Source organism: Mirounga leonina, unplaced genomic scaffold (assembly GCF_011800145.1).
Source record: "Mirounga leonina isolate KUSES-001 unplaced genomic scaffold, KU_Mleo_1.0 Mir_176, whole genome shotgun sequence".
In the NCBI taxonomy this organism is placed as follows: domain Eukaryota; kingdom Metazoa; phylum Chordata; class Mammalia; order Carnivora; family Phocidae; genus Mirounga; species Mirounga leonina.
In genome coordinates this window covers 49,570,417-49,595,340 of record NW_023270454.1, presented here as the reverse complement: position 1 = coordinate 49,595,340, position 24,924 = coordinate 49,570,417, and positions in this window count along the sequence as shown.

Here is a 24,924-nt window from a genome sequence, read left to right as displayed (position 1 = left end):
ATAAATAGGTAAAAATATAAAATATGAAATTCAGATAATCGTTTTTAAATGAATTGACATTTTACAGAATTGACAAGAGTAGAATTAATAAACATAAGAATTACATATTCCAAAAAAGCATTCAGATTAAATATGAAAACAATTATATAACTAACTCATATCTGCCCATATAACTAAAAAGATCATTATAATAAATTAGTTTTAGTCCTTTATTAAAGAGAAACATTGAAGTAATACTCTTAAATGTAAATCTCTAATTTAATGAATTTCCCAAGTAAAAATTAACTATCCCTATGCAAATGTAACTGAATTTGCTAGAGTAATATCTGATATAATATCAGTAATATCATACTGAATAAAAGTTTCTTCTGGTAACAGACCTAGCTTGGGTGTAAATCCTATAATTTAAGGATTATATTATTATAATTAAATTTAAAAAGAAAAGAATAAAATGTTGTACCAAGAGTAGTCCTGAAAACTGAGCATTATCATTTTTGTTAAGTGGAGCATAGTCTTCAGGAATGGCCCCAATATGACATTATATTGACAGTATAAATGAAAGTACTTACTATAATATATATGCATGAGAAGGCCTTCAGGTAGAGGCATGTAGTAGAGTTTGGCAGCTGAGAGCCTCCTTGCAATGTATGTGGGGTAAGTAAGGCATTGTTGATCTTCTACGGGATAAATTAAAATTAATAAAGAAGCAAACAACAGGAAAATGCTTCTATTACAAAATTTCTCTTCTTCCAGGAGATAAAAGCAGGGGAGTTTAATACCAGAACATACAGTATTGTTGCCAGGAGCACCAGTGAAAGAGTCAATAAGGAAAGACAGAAACAGTCGGTTTTCCTTCTCAGGACCATTAGGATGGAGAGAGAGAGAGAGAGAGATTTCAAGGAATTGGGTCATGTGATTATGGAGACTGACAAGTTGAAAGCCTGTAGGGTGGACTGGATAGACACCCAGAAGAGTTAAAGTTGCCGCTCAAGTCTGAAGCCTGTCTGCTGGCAAAATTCTTTCTTGCTCTGGAAATATCAGTCTTTTGTTCTGTTCAGGGCTCCAGTTGATTGCATGAGGCCCAACCGCATTATGGGGGGGGAAACTGCTTTGCTCGAAGTCTACTGATTTAAATGTTAATCGCATCCCAAAACAGTCTCATAGAAACATCCAGAATAATGTTTGACCACATTACTGGACACTGAGGCCTAGCCAAGTTGACACACAAAATTAACTATCACACTGGGCTTGTCCTAGACAGAAATGTACCATTTACTTCAGAAAATTTTAGCCTATTTCTTGTATTTTTCAGAAGGACAACAAGAAATAGTTTGAAGTGAGGGAACAACAGGGGGTCCACAGTGCTCAAATCCTAGTGACCCAGCTGATGGCAGCAAAGCCCAAATCTAACAACTATGACTGGTGAGTAGATACATTTGTTGTTGTTACAATTACATGTATAAGCTGATGTCATTCATCCATCAAATAAGAGCATTTATTATATCAGAAAATATATATTGTGAATAAAATCATTTATTTTCTTGAATTTGTGTCATGGCTTTCCTTTGAAATTCAATTATGATCCAAACTCAAAACATGGCCTAAAACCATTTTGGGATCTGGGTACTGTTCACTTCTCAAATTCATGTCTTGTCACTTCTTTCATTGCTTTCTATATTTCAGCTAATTTCTAGAAGATAACAATTATCTTCTAACTCAGGACTTTTGAACCAATGGTTTCTTTTGCCTAGAACACACACCAGCATTCATTATTAGCAAGCATAACCTCATATGTTCATTCCAGATTCAGATGTAATTTGTCTTGAAAGGACTATCCCAATTGCAAGCCTCTTTAGTACCCCCCCTTCATATCTCTCTTTTAAATCCATAGCTTTTATCATAATTTTTAATATATATTTATCTGTTCATTTGTGTAATACTCTTTTGCCAGGATGTTTTATTCGCTGCTATATTGTCAGAGCCTGGCACAATTTCCAGTAAATTATAGGAACTCAGCAATCACATTTAACTAATGTATATTTTATTTTTAAGTGACTGGTACATCAAGGTGTTTTATATATCAACTGTTGAATAGGTTGCCAAGTTTTTAGTTATATTAATAATATCAGATACTAACAGCTATTCCTGTTAAACATTTTCCAGTACAATAATTGAACATGTGAATATTTTTTAAATTTGAATCCTAGCATCTGTGTATCTAATATTTGTTATAAATTTATTCCAATTTTAAACTTAATATGCATATCCCTTATGCAAATTCTCCACTCCCACTTAAATATGCAAACTAGGAGACTTCAGTTAAACAATTTAATAAATTTATTGAGTTCCTTGTCTCAAATAAATAGCAATAAAAAATAAAAGATAAAAGACAACAAATTAGGAAAAATTGACAAGCTAAGAAGTATAAAACAAACAACTTTTGAAATAAGATAATTAATAATGTAAGTAGTCCAGAAAGTGCAAGCCTATGGGCTTAGAACCTGATTCAGAATAGGCAAATGGTTCAAAGGAAGATAAGGAGAATAAATACATGTCATACAGAACAAGAGACTAATACCAGCTCAGTGATGAAACTAGACTTGCAATATATAAAGGCATAATGGCTAAAACTTTTCAGAATTAAGAAATAAATAAATCTTCAAGATGACAACTTGATTTTTGAAGAAGATTTAAAAAATCCATAAGTAGGTGCTTGATAATAAATAAAATTGTAAAATAAAAAAATAAAAATAAAATTCTTAAAAGGTACCAGAGGAAAAAGACAGATTTTCTTTTTTTTTTTTTTTTTTTAAAGATTTTATTTATTTATTTGACAGAGAGAGAGATAGCGAGAGCAGGAACACAAGCAGGGGGAGTGGGAGAGGGAGAAGCAGGCTTCCCGTGGAGCAGGGAGCCCAATGCAGGGCTCGATCCCAGGACCCTGGGATCATGACCTGAGCCGAAGGCAGACGCTTAACCACTGAGCCACCCAGGTGCCCCAAAAGACATTTTCTACACTCATGATGATTAGATGACAGCAAGCTTTTTTTTCCCTAGTAACAATAAGAAGAAGGCAGAATGGAATATTTCATTTCATACACTTAAGGAATACATGTTGTGTTTCAGAATTAACTTTCATACAAGAGTTTGGGAAAGGTTTGGGTTTTTTTGTTTTGTTTTTTTTTGGGGTTTTTTTGCTTGTTTATTTCTATAAAGATAGCTAGAAAATCTTTCTTCTCAAAATTCAAAGAAGTACTGCATAAAGGAGTGCTTGGGTGATTCAGTTGTTTAAGCAGCCAACTCTTGGTTTTGGTTCAGGTAATGATCTCAGGGTTGTGAGATTGAGCCCCACGTTGTGCTCCATGCTCAGTGAGGAGTCTGCTTGAGATTCTCTTTCTCCCCCTCTCTCTCCCCCTCCCCCCACTCTCTCTCAAAAATAATAAAATAAAATATAAAATAAAATAAAAGTATTCCATAAAAATTATTATCAAATATAAGATTCTTAAAAAATCTGAAACCCCATAAAATAAAAAAAATAAAAAGGAAAGCCTCCAAAATAAACAGGAAGTTCAAAAGAGAGAGTTAGGAGCCAAGGTTATGATAAGGGCTATGTGCTTGCCTACCTTGGTCAGAAAGAAGCTTGGCCTTCCAACAGTGGGTATGGGACAGGAGGCCATGGGGCCTCACAAATTGGAAAGTGGAAGTGAGCAAGTCACCATATCCAGTGTGACTTTTGAAGAGCTAGTGAAAAAATAAAGAAAAATCTGGCCACCCGTAGAAAATGACAAATATTCAAAGAAACCTGTAAAACAGATTTAAAAATTCTAAGAAAATCATAGCTTATTGGGAAAATTATTGTAAAGTTCAAAACTTTAGAATAAACAAAATTGAAAAGATCAAATATCAATTCTTACAGAACATAGATGATGCTATGTTTGAAAGTATCCTTGGGGCGCCTGGGTGGCTCAGATGGTTAAGCATCTGCCTTTGGCTCGGGAATGATACCAGGGCCCTGGGATCGAGCCCCACGTCCGGCTCCTGCCTCAGCAGGGAGCCTGCTTCTTTCTCTGCCTCTCTCCCTGCTCGTGTTCTCTCTCTCTCTCTGGATCCCTGTGTCTCGAGTGAATAAATAAAATCTTAAAAAAAAAAAAAAATTGAAAGTATCCTTTATGTTGTAATACTTTTAAGAAAATCAATGAGATCATTAAATCAAATAAGAAACTAGGATAAAATAAACATGAGGAAAGTAGAAAGTATAAAATAATTAAGAGAAGAAATTTACAAAATAAAAATTTAATAACCCAGCATAGGTGTCAAAGAAAGATAAAAACATTTGTAAAAAATTTTAAAGAACATTGTAAAAGAAAAACATATGCCAGTCAATTTTGAAACATAGTTGTTAATTTCAAATAAAATTATGTCAAATTTAGTCAGGAAGAAATGAAAAACTTGTCTAAACTAAAATCATAGAATTAATAGTAAAAAATCTCCACCTAAAGATACCAGGTCAAGGTGGTTTAAGAAACACTCTTATCAAAACCTCATGGAACATAAAATTCCTACTTTATTTCGGATTTTTAGAAGCCAGGGAAAAAAGAAGCAGCATATACCTAGTTCATTTTGATGAGACATCAAAATTAGTACCAAATTAATACCAAAATTATGTACTTTATAGAGCTTAAATAAGCAAACATATAACAACCTTATTTGCAAATGTATTATAAATGTCTACTAAGCAAACTACATATCACCAAATGTAGACTTTTTCTAATAAACATTAACATAATGTAATCTATCAGATTATTTTAAAAAAATATATAATCAGGTATGTGGATTAGAAAAATAATACATATAGATTAACACTCATTCATAATGCAAATGTTCATAAACTAGAAAGAAAAGCTTAGTAAACTGGAAGAGATCGGCTTTATCATCATGGAGTGCAGTGCATACATCTTTCTTAAAAAAAAACTTTAGAAACAACTTAAAGTTAGGAACAAGAAAAGGATACTGAGTATCACTGCCATTACTGAATACATTACTGGCCCTAAATAATATAAGAAAGCAATAAAAGTAAATGAAATATAACAATTGTAATGTTAGTCTTTTAAAGAAGATGTGATTGCCAATACATATAATCTCATGAAATCTAGAAACAATAAGAATTGGTCAGAAATTTCAGCAAGGTGCCAAATATAAGATCAAGATCCAGAAATCAATATATACCAGCAACAACCAATTTTAAAATGTAATAAAAAATCCTATTCTGCAATAACAGCAAAAATTTTAAGTTATCTAATAATGAATTCAATAAAAGATATTTAAGACATTTATAGAGAAAATTATGAAATGCTACTGGAGGATATAAAGAAGACCTAAACAAACAGAAAAGTATCCCTTCCCTGCATGGGAATCCTCCATATTTTATAGATGTTATCCTCTGATAGTTTATCTATAAATTCAAAGAAATTTCAATTAAAAAGCATTTTTTTAAGAGGAACTTAGCAAGTTAATGTAAGACTAAATGGCTTAGTATTGTCAAAAATTATGAGGAATAATAAAATGGGAAGTGAAAAAAGACATAAAGAATTATTATAAAGTCAAAAAGTTGGATAGTATGCTACTGGTGCAGTTTTATAGATAATACACCAAAGAGATGTAAAGAGAACCCAGAATAGAGCATGTATATATTGAAATTTAGTATATAAGAGGATATATTAACAAGTCAGTATGGAAAATATGTGCTTTCAAAAATCATTGTAGGACAATTGGCTATCACTGTAGGAAGTGAAATATAATTCTACTCTAACAACATATATAAATTTAAGTTTCAAACATATTAAAGACTGAACTGAAAATAAATTCTTTAAACTTGCATTAAAAAATGTAGAGAAGACTATATATTCTTAATGTTGGGAAGGATTCCTTAAGCAAAATACAAAAGTACAAACCATAAAATGAAAATTATATAAATTGGACTACCATGCAATGAGTATGTCTGTCCAAAAAAAGATATTCTAAGCAAAATAAGGAATACAAGCCCTGGATTTAGAGATAATCATTGCAAGGCAGTACAGGGTCAAAGATTTCTAATCAGATTACAAAAAGAATGATAAAATAATAGAAGAACAAATAACCCCAAGTTTTTAAAAAGTGGGAAAAAGGCTTAAAAAGAATAGTCACATAAGAGGAAATATGAATATGTGATAAATGTGAATAGGTGCTCAAACTCAGGAGTAATCAGGAAAAAAATATTTGAAACAATATTATTCCATTTCATATGCATCAAATTCAAAGTTGACATGTACCATAATTAGGAAGGATAATAAATATGGGAACTCTCATTTACTGCTGGTTAGACTGTACATTATTATGTCCAATTTGGAGAGAAACTTAGCCCAAGCTAGTATCGTTTGAGATATTCATAAAAAAGTTGACATTTCTACTTACAAGTATATATCTTTTAGGAAAACTTTACACAAGGAGAGCTACAGAGAAATTTTCACTGAATCATTATTTGTATTAAAAAACACATTAGAAGGGTGTCTGGGTAGCTCAGATGGTTGGGTGTCTGCCTTCGGCTCAAGTCATGATCCCAGGGTCCTGGGATCAAGTTCCACACTGGCTCCCTGCTCGGTGCAGAGCCTGTTTCTCCCTCTCCCTCTGCCATTCCCTCTGCTTGTACTCTTCTGTCTATCTCTCTGTCAAATAAATAAATAAAAAAAATCTTTAAAAAATTTAGAAAGTGATACACAAACAATGACTCATGGAACACTACATCAAAAACTAATGATGTAATGTATGGTGATTAACATAACATAATAAAATTTAAAAAAAGAAATAAGTTAACAAACAAGAGAATGGATAAATAGCTATGGGCATATATATATGAATAACACATCTGTATGTGTGTTTGCCTTTCTACTCAGGCACATAAAACCAAGCTAATTATATCACTCCACGCTACTATTGGCAGTATAAGAGTAATTTTTTGTTTTTACTTGATTGTATTTTATTTTTCCCTTGTTTCTGATCTTCATTTTTACTATCTGTGATAGCCTCAAAGATGGCCCCTAACGATGCCTGCTAACTGTTGTATGGTCTCCTGCCATATCACCCAGGGTTATTCTGTGTGACCTATAGAATATTGCAGAAGTGATGTTATACCACCTTCTGAGATTGTTATCCAAGACCTCGCAGCGTGTATCTTGCTCACTCTTTTTTCCTCTGATTACCCTTGCACTGGAGACAGCCAGATGCCATGTCTTGAGGACATTCAGGCAGGCCCAGTGAGGAAGCTCCTTCTTGGAAGTTGGCCCTCCAATCCCCATTAAATCCTCAGATGCTTATAGGGCTGACCCACATTTTGACTGCGACCTCAAGAGAAACCCTGAACCAGAATCATCCCACTAAGCCATTCTTAGATTCCTGACCCTTAGAAACTGAAGTAAAAATATTTATTGTTTTAAGCCCCGAAGTTTTGGAGTACTTTGGTATGTAGCAATATGTCACTAATACTTCCCTTTTCACTTTAGACACCTAAGCTAGTGTGTTTGATATTGATCCTTTGTCAGTATATATCCTTGAAAGATACATAATGCCACTTTCTGTAAATGTATTTTCAATTTATAAAAATGCAATTGTGCCCTAGATGCCATTCTGTTTTGTTTTTTCACGTTTTTAATACCTACCAATTTTGCTCAATGTATAACTAGTAACATTTTCCTCTAAATGTAGAAGAGCATCCCATAGTACACATCCTTCATAACTCATCTTCCTGTGTGTCCCCTTAGAGGCCTGTGACGAGTTTTCTCTAAGGTGTATACCCTGAAACAGATTGTTGGGTCACAGAATACACTTCTCATTTACTTTTTGAAGGCTGGCTTCACTGCCTTCCATCTCTTCCCTATTCTTATAAATATATTTTATTTAGGGGCATCTAGGTGTCTCGGTTAAGTGTCTGACTTTTGATTTCAGCTCAGATCATGATCTCAGGGTCATGAGATCGAGCCCCAGTCCAGCTCCATGCTTGTCATGGAGACTGCTTGAGATTCTCTCTCCCTCTCCCTCTACTCCTTCTCCCTTTTATATATGTATATACCTTGGTGGCTCAGATGGTTAAGCATCTGCCTTCGGCTCAGGTCATGATCTTGGGGTCTTGGGATAGATAGCTCCTTGTAGGGCTCCCAGCTCAGCGGGGATTCTGCTTCTCCCTCTCCCTCTGCCCCTCCTGCTTGTGCTCTCTCTCTCTCAAATGAAGAAATAAAATATTTTTAAAAATACAATAATGAAATAAATAAATAAAAAATTTAAGTCTCCACTGTGTCTATTTTCTTCAGCCTCCCATCTCTTCTCCCCAGAGGGAAGATAGTTCACTTAGCTCCTTGAGAATCCTATTAAAATTATTCATTGTATAGACAAGCAAATTCAGATTCTTTATACTTTTACTGGAATAGTAGCATATTAAACATATTGTTATAACTGTAGTATTTTTTGCTATGTGATTTGCCTTGAAGAAACTTCTAGTTTAGAACATAAATGACTTATTTTTCTATATAAATATATAGTATACCATTGTTTGATTTTTATCAATTATTTAATAATGTTTTTATAGACAAATCAGATTAATTCCCATCTTTTGAACTTTCATGTAATCCTGCAAAGAATAATCTTAAACAGATAAATAATATTTACATGTGTACAGGTTTGTCAATAAAATATATGTTTAGAAATATATATATATTTTTAAGATTTTTTTATTATTTACTTATTTGAGACAGAGAGAATGAAAGACAGAGAGCATGAGAGGGAGGAGGGTCAGAGGGAGAAGCAGGCCTCCTCGCTGAGCAGGGAGCCCGATGCGGGACTCGATCCCGGGACTCCAGGATCATGACCTGAGCCGAAGGCAGTCGCTTAACCAACTGAGCCACCCAGGTGCCCTAGAAATATATTTCTGAGTCAAAGAGTATTTATAAATAAAACAAACATAACTATTTAAACAGATCGTTCCTTATAGAAGATAAGGATAAATATAAGAGGTTGTATCAATTTACAAATTTATATCAGAGGATCAAGGCTTGAGATTTTAATCCCACATTATTTTCCATTTCCGGTGTGAATTCAAACTCCATGTGTTTTGTTTGCTTTGTCTGTGTGTATGTAATACAAATATTGAAATGCATATACGTTATTGAAAGGCTTATATGCACATATTCAAAATTTAGGAGGCTCTAAAGATGAATGAAAAAAAGTAGGTTTAGCTCACGTCACTTTACTCAGTCACACAATTTTCTCCTGCGGCAGCCATACTTACCAGCTACAACATATATATGTTTGGGCACGTAGATAAATTCCTCTTATTTGGACATATGTGCACTTCTTTTTGCATTGCAAGAACTGGAAAGAGAAAGCTCTTGTCAAGTGCTGTTTAAAAAAGAGGCACCAGATTTCTGTGTAGCCATTTATTAGGGATATATGCCTTTACTATCTCAACATTCAGCCTCAGGCAAACACCACCATTTGTGGATCTTTTTTTTTTTTTTTTTTTAAGATTTTATTTGTTTATTTATTTGACAGAGAGAGTGAGAGAGCACAAGTAGGGGGAGCAGTAGAAGGAGAGGGAGAAGCAGGCTCCCCGCCGAGCAGGGAGCCTGATGAAGGACTTAATCCCAGGACCCTGGGATCATGACCTGAGCCAAAGGCAGACTCTGAACCATCTGAGCCAGCCAGGTGCCCCATCATTTGTGGATCTTAACAAACTGATACTTCTATTTATTTTCTACCTATTCAGAAAGAGTGGGGATGGGGCTCTACATTATTGCTGGTGATAGTATTTGAACCCAGTGCAATCCAGGTGGCCTGGGTCCACTGCAGAGCACTCAATCTGGACATATCCCCTAGGGCCTATCATCTCTGTCCAGTCAGTGGAAGGGAAAATAAGTTGTGTACATAGGTTTCTTAAATGCGTTTTTCCAGAATTTGTGAACGTAACCTTTGTTTACTTTTTACTGAAGAAAATTTTGTTACATGGTGACACCTAATTTCAATGGCATCTGGAAAATACAATTTAGTTTTGAACATTTATTTATTATGTGCCCGTATTTGAGTCATATTTTTGTCTTTTATTGTTTTATTGTTTTTAAGTTGTTTACTATGAAAAGGGAGAACAGATTGAAGAGCAGACGTACTCTTTGTCACGTTTTATAGTTTTAGCTTTCACATTTATATCTATAATCCACACAGAATGCACATCTGAATATGGTGAAAAGATATTTATCTTTATTGTATTTCCCCTATAAGAATGAGTTTTCTTAATTTAATACTACTGTTATTGGCATACCTATTTCCATATACGTGTGGAAACATGTCTTCATATTCCTAATCTGTTCCTTTGGGTTTTTTTTAATCACTGGCTAATATTATACTATGTGATTTTTTTACATATTTCTTAGAGCTATTTTCTCAGTATGATCCTTCTTTTAATTTTATTTTACTCTTTCATAATAGTTTTAAAATTAGATTTCCAAATTTCACACACTCAAAAACACCAGACATTCACACTTCCCTATTAGAATCCCCTTAGGTAGTACTGATTATAAAGTGCTGATCATCGTGATATAGATGTATTCCATTCATAAACATGACATGCCTATCCATTTACACATGATCTTCTTTAATTTATTTTAATATTTTTTTAAAAAATTCCCACATTTTATATGCTTTATTAATAGTTTGATACTTTATATCATTTTCTGATATTATAAGCAGTGTCCTGGTTTCTGGAACGTATTGTAATAATAATAAATAAATATATATATATATATATATATATTTAAGATTTTATTTATTTGTGAGAGAGAGAATGAGAGGCAGAGAGCATGAGAGGGAGGAGGGTCAGAGGGAGAAGCAGACTCCCTGCTGAGCAGGGAGCCCGATGCGGGACTCGATCCTGGGACTCCAGGATCATGACCTGAGCCGAAGGCAGTCACTTAACCAACTGAGCCACCCAGGCGCCCTGTAATAATAAATATTTGCTATTTTATAGGGAAGAAAATAATACAATATATTCTTATATTACATTAGGTAATATGTTCAAGATGTATAAGTACCAATTTCATGATAACATTTTCTTTGGAAAAAAAAGAAAATAGTGTTAGGAAAGTTTACAAAAGAATTTCCAACCATAGGTATAATGTCTTATGTCCTTATAAAATTAAACATTTTTACTGAAATACTATGTTCATTAATTATCCATATGTTAGTTTGTTTCATGTATTTTCCAAAAGTTTTTCAAGAAGTTGAGTAATAGTTTATTATATGGATTTTTACGTGTAGCACATATAATAATAATTTAAAGTGAGGTAAATTATTATGTCCTCTTATATATGTTTCTATTAGGTTTGGAAGGGTACAAATAAGGTGGCTTACGTGTTTGTAGTGTCATGCATGTGGGAGCTATACTTGAATGCAGCCTAACCTTAGAGATGAAACTGCCAGATTCTATAGGGCGCTTGGGTGGCTCCGTCAGTTAAGCATCTGCCTTCAGCTCAGGTCATGATCCCACAGTCCTGGGATCTGGCCCCTACTCAGGCTCCTTGCTCAGTGGAGAGCCTGCTTCTCCCTCTCCCTCTGCCCCTCCCCCCTCCCCACACTCGTGCTCTCTCTCTCTCTCTCTCTCTCTCTCTCTCTCTGGCTCTTGCTATCTTAAATAAATAAATAAAATCTTTAAAAAAAGAAACTACCATATTCTAGATTTGACTTTATAGTTATTCCAAGAAATCATGCCTAATTTCTTTAACTCTCCATGGCTTGACTTAGCAAATTAGAGATAATAACATGTGTGCTACATTTCAGTGGGTTTATCTAATAGTGATATGGTACAACATATACAATTTCTGTGTATATTATAATATGCTGTACAAAGAAAAATCAATGTATTGAGGCACCTGGGTGACTCAGTTGGTAAGTGACTTGATTTTGGCTGAGTTCATGATCTCAGGGTTGTGGGATTGAATCCTGCATTGGGCTCCACACAGGGCATGGAGTCTGCTTAAGAGTTTCTCCCTCCTTCTCCCTCTCCCCCTCCCCCCTTCTCTCTAAAAAAAAATTTTTAAATAATAATGATAAAATTAATATACTATTGGTAGTTTACAGAGTTCAGTTAAGTGAACATTTATTGAGTGTAGGTTCTATCCCAGGTACAGAATTTGGGATAACAAAAACAAAACAAAACAAAAACAATTTATAAGAAAGGTGAACAGATATTTTGACTTAAGGAGCTTACATTCTAATCTTTCTAAAGGATCTGGGTTAAGTGTTCCACGAAGTACTACTCTTCATGGTTTCTAGGGCTTTAATATTACCTTCCTTCTCAATGTTGATAAATGATTGTGTGAGTCTGTTAAAATGTGAAAGTTCTTATGAAAACTAAAAAAAAAAGGACTTGGATACCAATATTATAGAATATTTTGTTATTTCTAAAAATAGATGTAAAACGGTTGATTAACTCACCAATTGTGTAAAACAAATTTTATCTGATGGTGGGCATAATCTAAAATATTTATCATTTAACTCATGTCTTGTATCATTCTTTTTTCCCTCCTTGGTTGAGTGCCCTTTCTCCACACAGGATGTCTACATAATAGCATTCAACTAGAGAGTTGAATAGTAAAGATCTATCTTTACATCGTCTCTAAATTATTTTCATAATAGTCAAATTTTCCATAAGTTATGGGTCTAAGACTTTAGTTTTAATTAGCAAGATAATTTACATATATATATATATATATATATATATATATAGAAACTTCACTATCACTACATAATAGCCAAATCTGTGCATTACATTTCAGAAATTATTATTTAACTAAAAACCTGATATAATCATATAGTCCCATTATAATTTTAATATTTACAAGTCTGAAGTCTAAACTCATTTTAATTCTTTTTAAAAAATATTTTATGGTGAGTATTCCTTACCATCACCCTCCAGGCACCCAGTCAGAACCTTGGTAGTCGTAAGACCGCCTCTTTTTCCCTTGACTCCAAAATGTAATTTGAAATCTGGTGGGTGCTTCATTCTAAATACTTTCTTCAGGCATTTCTATTTATTTCATCACTACTACCACTGGCCTACTAATAGCCCCCACCTAATTTCACTTATAATAACATGACTATCTTAATGGTGTCTCTGCCACTTTCCTATACTACTTCCTTTAGTTTTTATCATTACTATTAAAATGAAAGTTTCCTGGGCATTTGATCTTGTCTCAACCTGTTGTGATCTTTCAGACGTCCCAGGAGATACAAAAACTTTGTGATTGAGTCCAGCAAATTTGTCCAGAGTCATCTTATTGTCCTTACCTATGCAAACTATATCAGAGCCAGGATAAACTATTTGCAATAGTCTGTACATATAGTGATTCCTATAGTTTCCTCTACCTCGATTGTCCTGGACATTTCTCTCCTTAACAAGTTCTACAAAGCCTCTGCCATTTCTAAAAACAGATTTTCTCTTCCCTACCTCAATAATACTTTGCTAAAACCCCACTGATAGGATTCCATTTGACTCCTCGATGATGAGTCTGTCTGCAAGGACTTATCTTTTTTCTTTAGTTCCTTGCACAAAGCTGTGAGCATATAAATGTTTGCTAACTGTACACATTAATGAATATGTATTATTTTTATATGTGCTCTGACTGTTAGTTGTACACAAAAAAATTCTATCTCTGTTCATAGATGTGGGTATATGTTTACGTAAGTAATGAGAAGTTCATTACATATAGAAGTAAATAGGATTACTAGGATGTAAATCTCATTTAGGCCCCATTCTAGGATCAACTTTACAAAGCCAACAAAAGCTATAATACATAGAGACACATGAGTTTCTAAGTTTCTTAAGCTACATTGTTAGCTCTATATAGATTGCAGGTAAACCAAGCATTCAGAGCATCCAGCCTCCCTCTCGTGTCACATACACTTGCTATAATACGTGTAAACAGACAGCAACCTGGAGTGTTGCAAACTCATTTTTTGTGCATTCTTTCTGCACAAATGCAAGTCTGGTTCATGTTTATACTTTGGTGATTTTTGAAAGAAGATTAATGACATGAATATTTACAAAGAAAATGTCTATGTGACCAACATTTGCGCGCGCTCTTGAATATCAGTGTCACGGTGCTTTGCTGCTGCTGGCTTTATGCCACACAACCTATTTTATGAAGGTGACAGGCTGTCACATGTAAAGTTTATTTCTATTACTTCTTTTGCTGTTTTAATTCACTGTCTATTCTCAGTGTCTTTTCCTTTCCTTTTCATATGTTAATTGTGAGTTGAACCAATTAACATATCTAACAAGTCCTAGAATTAGTTTTTCAATTCAGATTGAGACATATATTTCTGCTGAAATACTTTAGTCTTTACTAATAGTTAAGTTTCCAGTGTTTACGTATATTTTAGAATAAGGAATGCCTATAGTTACTTACTTTGTTGCTGACTCTCTGGCTTCGTTCCATGCCCAATTTTAAGAACTGGGCTTTAATGACTATTATCACAAAAAAGTCTTGTTAAACTCTATCTCTGAAGGCAATCTGTAATATTTCCTGAACAGTCAGATTTTTGTAGAAATACTATTGTGAGCTCAAATGAGATAGTCTTCTGTTAGGTCATGTGACTGGGGACAAAGCTGTGAGGAAATGTGGGTAAGGAATTTGGGGCCAGAAAATATGGCTACATTTTTTAAATGATGGTATCTGAGATGTCAAGGCCAGCAAGAATAAATAACTACATTTATGGTTGACGTAATATAAATATCATTTTATAAGATTGTGACAAACACCAGCAGACATGCCAAAAATTATTTAGTTTCATAAAAAACATTTTATATTCATTTGGAAATATCAAGGGGTTTTATATTTACCTTCCAGAGATACTTCTTTTTTTCAAAATTAAAGTTTGGCTTAAAGATAAAATAAGTCAAAATCTGCAGGCTATAGAAATGAATTTCCTCTGTAGCAGACAGTTTCTAGGTTAGCATTTGTTTACCCATTATCTACCTACACCATCGTGAGTTTGTTCAGATGTGAATAAAAGAGAAACTTTGTATATGGAAAATATAATTATATCTCAAATAATTTAAAGATCCACAAATCTAAAATCTTATGTATATGAAGGCATAACAGACAATGGCCTGATTACTATCCAGGTCTTCATTTTATCAGGTAAAATGGAACTAATTGCAAATAACAGAGAATCCAACTCACACTGACAAATGACAAAGGAGATTTAGGTTCTTGCCTCACACCCACATAAAGAATAGGGTCCAAAGAGATCTCTTTTCCATCTCACAAATAACTAAAAAACCCAGATTAATTTTGAGTGACTCTCAATATCACTGAAAGGTTCTCAACTCTATCCTATTCTAGTTGCCATCTTCATCCACAGTCTGGGATAGCTTGCAGGAGTAAAATTGATACTGCAACTTAAGATCTCATATTTCTTTCCCACACTGTCCAGAAGGGAAAACTTCATTTTTTCCAACCATTACTTAATGTTCTGGTCTTGATTCCATTTAGAACAATTTAAGTCCAGATTTTGAAGCGAGAACTTTGCATAAAGGAAAGCCAATCATAGCTCTTCTGGCCAAAAAGGAAAGCCAACCAGGAGAGATAGAATCCAACCAACTCATACTACAAGACTAGAAAACAATGATGTAGGAATGGATGACAGAGACAGACAACAATATCCACTGTCTTCCAATGATGTAGACATTATATTTAAAGGTAAGTCATTGTAAAAGTCTGAAATTATGGCCCAATATTTTATTGTGTATTCTTTTCACACTATAAAAGCAATAAATGGCCATTGCAACAAAATAAAGCACACAGATGCAGACAAGTAATCTGCTTATATCCTTCAGTGCAAACTATAAAGTCAAACAATATTTCAAAAACAACCTTCCACACCAGAGACATGTTAGATGCATAATATACACCCATTTTTGTGAAAATAAAGAAAAGCACCCTCTCTTGTTCCTTTTTTGTAAATTTAGTCTATTATTGGCTATGGCTCTTTTAATGACAAGTAAAAATCACACAGAGAAAATGGGATAAAATGTAACACTCTTGTGTAACAAATCACTTAAAAACATATCCCCAAAAGGAAAAACATCTTCCACTATCATTATCACCTAAGATAAGAAACAGCATATTTCAATACCCCAAAAGCATTCCACTTTTTTCCACCAAACAATTCCATCACTTTACCTAAAGAAAAACACCATCTGGGCTTTAAGTAGTCATACCTTTCTCTATAAGGATTACACCTGAATATGAACCTCTGTACATTAGAGTTTTGTTCTGCCAGCTTTCAAAATTTTGATAAATGAAATTGTATAGTATGTAAACTTTTGTCTTTTCTTTCTGTAACATGTATATTTATGACATTTATCCATCAAAGCCATATTGCCATAGTTCATTCATTTTCCATTCTACATAACATTCTATTGAAAGATAGCTGTTTCTGGGGCACCTGGGTGGCTCAGTCGTTAAGCGTCTGCCTTCAGCTCAGGTCATGATCCCAGGGTCCTGGGATCGAGCCCCACATCGGGCTCCCTGCTTCGTGGGAAGCCTGCTTCTCCCTCTCCCACTTCCCCTGCTTGTGTTCCCTCTCTTGCTGTGCCTCTCTCTGTCAAATAAATAAATAAAATCTTAAAAAAAAAAAAGAAAGATAGCTGTTTCTTATTTATATATATATATACAAATAATATATATATTACATATATATCATATATGTATGAACAAAATGGGAATGATGTCTTCCAAATTTTTCTGTGAACTAATTATTTATCTAAGTAATCTTTTTAGCAGAGCATATTTGTCTATCAGGATTGCTTATTGTATATACACCTGGTCTTTTGAGCTATAGCTGTGCTGAAGAAAAAAAATATCATGTATCTTTAATCATGTATCTTCTTAGATATGACTATCAATGCATGAAAAAATAGAAACTATAGGACTAACCTACCTCCCATGCTAACTTGTACCATGAATAGTTGGTGCTTCTATCTGTGAACCCAAAATGTGTCTTGTGGAGAAAAGTGATTTTAGGAAGCTGCATATGAGAAATTTAAGGCCCCATGATTATTGTTTAATGGTAACCATTGTTGTGGTTCTACTTTAGTGTACTTTGTTAATTATGAGTAAAGCTTAGAGCTGAATTAAGCTGTGTATCATGAGAGTCTGCAAATTTAGCCTTCTGTGATGGTGCCAAAATAATAACAATAACTAATATTTATAGTGGTTTTATGTGAGGTAAGTTTTTAAATAACCATAACAACATTAGAGTTTAGGGATAATATCATCTCTGTTTTATAAATAAGGAGATGGAGAGCTTATGTAACTTAACCGATGCCACATAGAAATTATGGACCTGGCTCCAGAGCCTGTGTTCTTAGCATTATATTACTGTTATAATGCCTTATATTTTGTGGGTATCCAGTGTAAGAGATAATAATCTCTGAAAATATAATCTGTGGAAGAATTTACAACACTGATCCTCTACCAGGTTTCTGTATCTATCAGGCATGGGCTCTTCAGATGGGCTGGGTTGGGTGGGAAGAGTTATTATGATTAGAATGATGATATAGATGAATATTATTTTAGCTCATTGAATAAACTGAATATATAAATACAAAATCACAAAATTTCTATTTATACTGTATCTGGAATTAAAATTAATTTGTATACACTCTTGTGGTTCACAAAATAGGTCAATATGCAAATGACTATTTTTCACTGTCATTTTAACTTTTACTTAAAGTGTAATACCATACAATTTGTCCTACTCTACATGGAAGCTCTAGGAATATGAACAAACAAGAATATATTTAAAAAGGGGCACCTGGGTGGATCAGTAGGCTAAGCATCTTCCTTTGGCTCAGGTCATGATCCCAGGGTTCTGGGATCCAGCCCTTCATCTGGTTCCCTGCTCAGCGGGAATCTGGCTTCTCCCTCTCTCTCTGCCCCTCCACCCCCGCTCATGCTCTCTCTCTCTGTTAAATAAATTAATAAAATCTTCTTTAAAAAAGACTAAATTTAAAAATTATCTAGGACTAAGATTTGTTTTCATTATTCTTCTTTCTCCTTCTATTTTATTCACTCTTGTAGTTACAAATTTTAGTGATCACAATTACTTTGTAAATTACTTTAGACATAATTTATCACTTGTCTCGTTTTCAATATCCTGATGACTTTTCACTCATCTAGATGATGGCTTTACAATAGTATTCATTTCTACTTGATCTAATTCAGTGTTTTTCTCTTTTAATTTCTCCACACTTTTGTTCTTTTTCGAGATCGAGCTGTCTGACAAATTGTCTTACCTAAATTGTGTCCTTTATCCAGTTAACATTTATAGTCCCAAAAGCACTGATTTCAAATAAATTCTTAAAAGTCTGTTCATGCAAAAAGTCACCCAATATTTTATTTAGATTTCTCAATTAATTAAAAAATTGCAATTTCATACCAAGATTGGTTCTTGTATCAGTGAGGGGCCTGGCAGCAAACAAATCACTCTTTTAAAGTAATTGAGAATAGTTTAATAAACAAAACTTTTAAAAGCTATAAACAATATTTAAGATTACCAGTAAGATATTCTAGATATTCTAGGTAAAATGGGAAATTTTACCTTCCTTAGCCTTGAAAAGATAGGGCAGGAATTCACTCTCCCCACCCTCTCATTTCTTTCTGGAGCTATTTTCCAAAACACAAACATAAGTCAAAGTAAAAGGGAGTCCCTTCATGCCATCCAAACAGTTTTCGGGGTCACAAAACATGATGGTGATAGGTAGCTAGTGGAGTTGGAGCAAATTGCAGAAGATATCAAACAGAGTTCTATTGACACCCTTTTTATATATTTCTCAAATTGAAAATGTGTGCGGATGCAGAAAGTGACTCTCCTTTCCAGTGTGCAACTTCTTGTGAAGAATGATCCCTAGTTAAAATATAAGCCACTCCAGATATCATGCTGTCTTAAATACGTGTTTATCTTATGGAATATTTATACTCCAAAAGAGAGTATCATTGCCAAAAGATGAACAATTTCCAAACAGTACAAAATTAGTACAAAGTTGTGCCACAGCGTGACCTACTTCTAAAAATTATTGAAGGTATCCATAACATGGTAGAAGATTTTGAGGCATTACAACACTACACCTATATAAATATATAGTGTTAAGAGTTCGAGAATATAAGTAATTTTGCTGCTCTCTTGGGATATGTTTCTGTAATAACCCTTTTACTTAATGGGAAAGAAATCTTCACGACTCCCTTCTGTGCATATCAGTGTCTACCCCAGCTCTTGAATGCTTTTTATAACTGACATTATCTTTGTGAGAAATTGATACTACTCAAGGATTTTGTTTTAGTTGTGGGTTAATTTTTTTTTTTTTTTAAGATTTTATTTATTTGACAGAGAGAGACACAGCGACAGAGGGAACACAAGCAGGGGGAGTGGGAGAGGGAGAAGCAGGCTTCCCACGGTGCAGGGAGCCCAATGTGGGGCTCGATCCCAGGACCCTAGGACCATGACCTGAGCCGAAGGCAGACGCTTAACGACTGAGCCACCCAGGCGCCCCATAGTTGTGGGTTAATTTTTAATGGTCATTGCATGTATATTAAATTTTAGTACCATAACCATAAGCATCAGAGTGATAAATATTTATCTTATGATTACTCAGAAACCAGTCCCCATTACTAAACTGTAATATCAGTATGGTTTTGTGAGTTTTCCTCATTTTGATACTATTTAATCTTTTTCACAAGAAATCTACATCATCATTATCATGCTAATCATCATGCTAATAACTACTTGATGTTAAGCATTCATTATGATGTAAGCACTGTATTAACTGATTTATGTATATTTGATATTTACAATAGTTCTACAGCTTATTCCATCATGTAGGCACAAGCCACATGTGGCTATTTAACTTTAAATTTAAATTACTTAAAATTAAGCCACATTAAAACTTTAGCCTTACTAGTCACATTTCAAGTGCTCAATATTAGTGGACAGAAGAGATTTAGAGCATAGCTTCATCAAATAAAATTCTATTTGGCTATTTAATGAGATAGAAATGGCAAGTAACCTGAACATTTAACCACAGGATGTCTTACTTCAGAACTACAGTCATAAATTTCATATTATACTATGCATTTCATGACTATAGAAACCACCTTCATCATTAATAGTTTGCAATATTTTAGCAGAATCCCTATGTATAGTAGACCACTTATGTATTAGTGATAGAAGGAATGACTGAATGAATAAAACTAAATTAAGATAAATGACTTAAAGCTAATTATATAGCTAGCATTTATATGAAAGATAATCATTCAATATTTCATTTAGTGTATGACCCTGTGTGGATTATCATGTACTATATCCCTTCAATACAAAGATAATAATCCCATATATGTTTTGTGTTCCTTTTGTAATTTTAAATTTGTCACAGTGTTCTATATCTCCAAATTAATTTCCCTGTTAAAGATACTATATTCTTGTTATACATTTTGCACATTGGTTAACTTGTAAGATTTAATCCATCAAAATAGCAATCAATTTAGTCTGAATAGTACTTGTCTTCTGAGTATGACAAAAATAAAAATGAACTAAATGTTTCATTACTATCCCCTCTGGATTTTACTCATGTATTTCCAATACCTATTTATTGTTATGACATTGTTTTATCAATTTACAAGTATGTAGACTTCTTACTGTGTTCCCCTGACTACTCATTGTATCATCCAAATTTGAATTATGCAAACTTTTCTTTCTACTCTGTCTCTATTGTACACTAAAAATGGCATAAATCCTTTATTTATATTCAATTCCCCTAGAGATGCAGGTACTTTTATTCACTGAATGGTGTTCAGAGAACGGTTGTGAATATTGGGAACTTCTCCTCCTTCAGAACTTGTATAGAGTTAGTTTGATAACTAATATGCATCTGGGATTTTTTTTTAGCTTGTGTATATTCTTCACCTTGATAGGCAGCTTTCAACAGCTGTCAGAGAGCAGTTTTCTGTATACTCAAGAGTGCTTTATTCAGATTTGTAAAGATTAACTAAAAACAAGAAAACGTTTATGAATGACTTTAATGTGTGAGAATAAATTCCCTCTCTAGGAGAAAAATTTCAATAAAATTCTATATAATATTTCTAGTTTGTGGTCACTGAAAATTTAACCAATACTAGGAGCCAATAATCTGTTACTCTCAGCATGAAGATAATATTAATGAGAATAAACTCAGTTTATATGTCTAGATTCATGTGGTATAAGGCTTTAAATGAAGGTCAACATTATGCGGGCCTTGACATTTAGTAAGATCGGGATGGCCTCAAATGACCTAACTGCAAGCAGGCCTACCCACTCCGTTTCCACTGATAAGGTCCCCTAGTCAAATAACTCTTGTTATCTAAGGGGCCAGATATAATTCCTGCTCATCCATGAGTAGTAGGCTTTAGTTCTCTGAAAGCTGATGGAATTATTCAGACAAGCTAATTACATCCTTCCATGAGAAAACAGAGCACACCACCCTTTTGACACTACAAAAGGCTGGCACCTCCCACAGCCCCTGGCTTACTCTGTTCCCATGTACACCCCTATAGGGCCCTGTGTAACATACAATGTCCTCTTTCCCTGAGTGTGAGTATATATGACTAATAATCTGCTGTCAATCTCATCTGCCCAGTGTTATGTGTCTTGGGTCGGGCAATCCTCATAACCTAGGGTGGAAATCCCTCTCTTAACAAGGGAATGGACAGAAAATAATTAAAACAATTGGATGTTTTGTGGAGTGTCCTGTGAATAATATTTGTATAGTCAGAAACAGAAGTTTCCCATTAACTATACCAAATAACATGTGTGTAAATATTGCAATCTCTTTTTATAGCTAATTTCTTTAATAATGTGTGTATCACTAGGTCACTAAAATTATAAACACCTAAAAGACAGTGACTGTAACTTGAAGTAGCATAGAGTCTGGTGGAAGACACAAAGAACAGAGACATCAACAAGAAAATCAACAAATGAGAAGCAGTGCTATGTAATCATGTTTTTGAATATGGTTTTCTCAGTGTCCTGTGAGAAAGTAGAAAGGACATAGTTCCTGGCACAATAAATGAAGACAAAAAAGCTAACCAAATCAGAACTAATGAAAGAAGAGTTCTTCAAGGAGCTACCAGATACTGAGGGAACTCAAAAACAAACAAGAATAGCAGTCTTGAGCTGATACCATGATAGCCCAAGAAACAGGCTTCAAGAATAGAGATTGGGGTTTGACCACCTTCATGTTTATAAGATTATGTGACCTTGATCTTCTACTCAGTGAAGAGCCAGATTAAGCTGAAGAGCCTGCCAGTAAACATGAAAAGTAACTTGATTTAATTGGTAATTAGGTAAGCACACTATTAAGACACAAGCCCATATCCATCATATTCATATGATTCAAAATGTCTGGGTATTTTGGGAATTGTTAGAGATGTAAAAAAAGGTGAATTCTCACATATTACTGGTTGTCTCTAATCTATGCTGGTCAAGAAGAGTAAATATGAAGTAAAACTTTGAGAAACAGGAAGTTCTACAGAGAGTTGGTGTCAGGTTTATTTTTCATTTCTCATCGTAAATCACATCAGTTAGAAATTCATGGGTGTCCAATATAAAGTATATTTAGATTACTAAATTAAGACTCATAAACAGATAAATGATCTAAAGCTTTTTTTCCAAAAGAACCTAAATCAAAAGTGCTACAACTAACATTAGATCGAAGCATAATATAAAAATAATTGAAAATGATAATTGTCTTATCTAATCAGCTCTGACATGATGTCAGCCAAAAAGTGAATTATCCAAATTATTTTATTTATTTTTTTAAAGTTTTTTTTTTTTTTTTTTTAATTTGAGAGAGAGAATGAGAGAGAGAAAACATTTGAGGGGGAAAGGGTCAGAGGGAGAAGCAGACTCCCTGCTGAGCAGGGAGCCCGATGTGGGACTCAATCCCGGGACTCCAGGATAACGACCAGAGCCAAAGGCAGTCGCTTAACCAAGTGAGCCACCCAGGCGCCCATATCCAAATTATTTTAAATATAAATATAGCCCCGTGATCTTTATTGCTGGACCATACCCTACGTGTATATTTTTACTTGTCCAGTTGGGAAGCATAGAATTATCAAAAATAGAAAGATTTTAGTAATATTTTTCTTGTCTATTACATTATTTTTTAAATTTTATGTTTATGTGAATATTTTATAATGCATATATTGTTTTAATATGGGAGAAGAAAATAAATGTTTAAGTGTATTGACTAAAGAGTCATTAAAATAATGAATTTTATTATCTAAATTCAATAGGGAATCACCCAGAGAAAAGAGCTCAGTGGACAAATGGAGAGAAAAATTGAAGTGCCAATGGAATGGAGCAGTCTCTGCTCTAGTTCACCAGGCCTGACTCTTTGGTTTAATAGAGTGGAGAGCAGGGGCATAAAAGGATTTAGGATTTAGAACTTATATATGTTCTTGCTCCCGATATTGTTTTAAAAGTTGTTTATTTCTTTTTGAATTTCTGCTCTAACAATCTCTATCTTCAGCCTACAGGGAAATGAATCCAATAAATAATGGCATAATGTTTTCATTATGCCGGACCACTAGAGATGCAAACCTAAAATTTAATGTTATTTGTTTTACTGAAACATCAAACCAGTCTTAAGAACTATATAGAGGGTATGATTCATGTACAATGAACATATATATATATATATATATGTTTAAAAATGCTGGAGCAGAGAAAGGAGAAAAGGAAGGAATGAAATAGTAAGTAAAAAGAGAGAGAGATTGAGAGAGAGAGAGAGAGAAACTTGTAAGCCACATTTGATGTCAGGCAGGGGGCATAATGCTTAATACAGGCATACAGAAATACCAGTTTGAAATTTGACTGAATATATAGCTAACTCAGACTATGTTCTCCTTAGGATTTTACTTTTCTAACACATGACCCACACATCTGGCTTTTTCCACTGTTGAGAGAGTGTAATGCAATCTAAATCTTAAATACTCCTTTAAGAGTAGAACTATTTCCCTTTTCCCTTGGTACACATTTGCATTATTAGATTTTTTTTTTAAAGAATGTTACAGAAAATAAAGAGAAAAGAAACAGAGAACAGACAACACATGGTTAGGAAGAGGGAAATTAAAAAAAAAGAAGAAGAATTCTAGTTTTTATTTCAATTAACATTTAATCAAATGTTGCTTCCTTAACCAGTTTATGAAAACCAAGTCTCTAATATTATAAACATGTTTCAATCCTGTCTGGTTTAAATGTTAAAAACAGAACAAAACAAGACAAAAATTTGATACTAGAAATAAACATTTCTATTAAGGGACAGATCTGAAACAATTCTGGTACCATTTTATGCTCTAAAGTTGTCCTAATCTTCTATGACTACTTTTATCCTTTTTATATGTGGCTGCCCAGGTTGTTTGTTTGTCTCTAGAAAATCTACACATTTTATTTGACTAGGTATTTCTCTCAGCACCCTCATCAAGCTCCTGACAGGACTACGCCTATACTTCCTCAGAGCTGCTTACTTTGAAGAATATTCTTTAGGTAGAGATGAAACCTGGTTCTCTCTTTTAGTAAAGAAATAATACTCTCACCATGTTTTGTTTTGTTTTATCGGGCTTTTTATTTTGAGATAATTGTAGATTCACATGCGGTTGTAAGAAATCACACAAAGAGGTGGTGTGTACACTTTACTAGGTTTTTTTCTTTTTCTTTTTCTTTTTTTTTTAAGATTTTATTTATTTATTTGAGAGAGAGAGAATGAGAGAGAGCACATGAGAGGGGGGAGGGTCAGAGGGAGAAGCAGAC